Below are 3,290 nucleotides of genomic sequence, written 5' to 3' on the forward strand. Positions count from 1 at the left end.
AGTTTTATTGGTTTTATATTCATATATAAACATAGAAAATTTATACCTGATTTATTCTACAGAATTTTTTATTCCCCCTTCCTTTTCATTATCCCTCTTTGGCTAGTCCAATGAACTTTTATTTTTCCCTCCCCCTTGTTGTATGTTAGAATCCACATATCTTAGAGAACTTTTGCCCTTTATATTCTTATATTCTTTATATTCTTATATTCTTCTTTATATTCACATATCTTAGAGAACTTTTGCCCTTTATATATTATATTGATTAGTTTACTTCATGCAGCATGCTAGTGTCCAATTTCAAAATTTTAGAGTGATATTACTAATTCTTAAAATTTTGATTTATTTTCTATAAAAATTTGATGGTGTTTTGGTTCTGGTTTTATATACTGTGTAGATTTAAACATACTAATATGCCATCAAACAAAATCGTGTATTAGTTTGCCTTTCTAAAATTTAAAATATTTTGTTTCATTTGAAGGATCTACCTTGTAGTTATATGTGTTGTACTTAAAGATTGCTAACTCATATTTGACACATCATTGTCTCTAGGAATGTTGAAAGGGTGTTTAAATAAAAATTCATTGGTTTACTACTTTATACATATGAGGCATCATTGGAGTAATACTAGGAATGGCTTAATTTTTATTATGTTTAGATCTCACTGACAAGACAAGTTAAGTACCCTGTACTCATACATGAATCTCTTCTCTTTCACATGATATTTTCTCCAGAAAAGAAACAGTTTCTCTCCTTCCAACATAATATAAAATACTAATTTTTAATTCTTTTCATTTTTTAAAATTTTTACTTTTACAGTCTGCATTCTGATTCACTTACACAAATGGTATACAAATTTTAATTTCTATGGTTGTACAAACTATAGATTGACACCATTTGTGCAATCATATGTCTACATGGGGTAATGATGTCTGTCTCATTTCAGGTAAGTGAAAGGCTAATTTTGATGAGATCATGTTGATGGAGTAGAAAATCTAGACTCTCAAAAGAGGACAGAGTATGTAAAGATATCACTGGGTATAAATTACATCATTTTGTTTGAGACTGAGCAGAGATGATAAGGTGACTTTCATCAGATATACTCTGATTCCAATCATGTGCTCTATCTAAACATTGCTGTTCTACTATTCTTCTTGCAAGCATGAAAGAGTGTGTATACACAAAGAGAATTCACAAAAGTAAATTATCCTATTCAGTGAGTAAGTTCTTTTCATCAGGACAAAAGCAATGTCTTCCAAAAAATATACATGATTTGAATAAACGTGTATGTCTGAAACTCCAAGAAAATAAAACACATATCATGAAACTGTAGTGAGAATTTATGCATTTATTCAAACAATTATTTCTGAATATCATTTGCTAAGCTCTAAAATCAGATAATGCCTGTCACTGTATAGAAAACAAACTGCATATACTGCCAAAAAGCAAACTTTTATGATTACTATATTCTCATTGTTTATGGGTTTGGATTAGACTTTCTCCATTTGAAATAACCTACATATAATCCAGTAAATCTCCATTAGTGATGGTGAAAAATTTATGTGTTAGGAAAACTGTCAATTTCCAATTTTTTTGTCAATTTTGGTTTGCTGTCCGTGACCCTGGAGGCCCACCCACTACAGTTCCTGATCTCCAGTGAAATTTTGCAAAGCAGGAAGCACACATTACCTGAGAAAACTCTAAAAGTCCATCAGGGACAATACTATCAGCTAAAACTGCTGTTCACCTGCTATCATTTCACTCTGCTTTTCTAACCCATCCCACATAAATAATTATTTTGTTTTGTAATTTACCTGTGAGTCAGGCAGGGAAGTGAAATGTATCAATATTTGATGCTTCCAACTAGATCCTACCAACAGTCCCCAAACCCACCAACCTTGGTTAATATCTGGAGTTGTGTTTATCTTCTCCCTATTTTTATACTTTTAATATCTTTATTTATATTCTCAAGATTCAAAACTTCAAATAAAAATGTTGATAAAATATGTTTAATTAAGTCAATAAAATGCTTGTTCTTATGTCACTGTTACTTTTCAAAATATTATCTAAGAAGAGCCCCCACTATTTAAGTGTTCAAGAATGTAATTTCCTTCATGGAAATTTCTGCCATGTAGGTAACTCATAGTCAGCAAAGGTTTGTGTAAAAGAGAAAATTGGGTCATGGTGTAATGTGAGGCTGAAAGAGTTTTTACAAATGTGAATATGATAGTTTTGTTTGAGTAGGAATGATGTTTTTGTTTTGTGTCTGTGTGTTTTCTGGAGAGATATTTTATTTATTAATTTCCTTTGTTGTGATTAAAACTTCCATGTTTTTATACATAAAGTATGTGTGTTTTAAATTTTATGTGGTTTAGATATTCAAAGTAATGAATTAAAACTTTCTTTTTGAAACTCAAGAATTAGGTTTTTTAATCAAAGGGAACAAATGTGAAAATGTAAAAATTAATGTCTATATCCAAATTCTCAGTAAAAATATCAGTTTATGTGTAGTCCACAAAGCATTCATTTTTTATGTATCAAAGGCAGTAATAAGAATGAGCATTCTATAATCATAAGGGAAATGGATGACATTTTCACATTTACTGAATAAGAGGAACCAGACAAATTTTTATGTTTTATTAGTCATTGAATAAAGTTAAAAAATTTGGTAAAATTAATGTGATCTACAAAGTAATAATTTCTTATCTAAAAATAGCAAAAACAATTAAACATAGGAGACTAATATTTTTTTTAGGTTTTTGTAAATTGATAAAAGAGAGTAGGAAGTGTAGCTTGTTCTAGGAAAAAGTGATGCAATACTTTTTATTCCTGAATGTCCTATCACTGTGAGCCTGTATGAAGATGTTACTGGTTTCATACATGTCAGACAATTCAACATGGATTCTGTTGGCTCTTTCCTAAACAACTTTTAATATATCCAGCTTGCCTGAAAAAGGAAATTCAAGAAAGAGTTGTGCTTCTTGTATGGTGTTTATGTATATTTACTATTGTTAGGTAAAGAGTAGGAGTTTGTTCACTAATGCCCTCAGTGAACATGCATTGTTTACATCTCTGTGGATAAAAAGCTGTTTTGTACAAGTAATGGATAGCAATATTCTTATGTCAATGCATGCTATGGGTGACTATTTTTAAAATTTTATTTGTTAAATTTTAAGAAACTTCTAGATATTTTATTTCAACCTGGGTATACTATTGAGTTACATTTATCAAACTTCCTTGTAGTTAACTGTGATCATGTTAGGCTCTCTATAAGTGAAAGAGAGTGGAAG

Source organism: Sciurus carolinensis, unplaced genomic scaffold (assembly GCF_902686445.1).
Source record: "Sciurus carolinensis unplaced genomic scaffold, mSciCar1.2, whole genome shotgun sequence".
NCBI classification, from domain to species: Eukaryota; Metazoa; Chordata; class Mammalia; order Rodentia; family Sciuridae; genus Sciurus; species Sciurus carolinensis.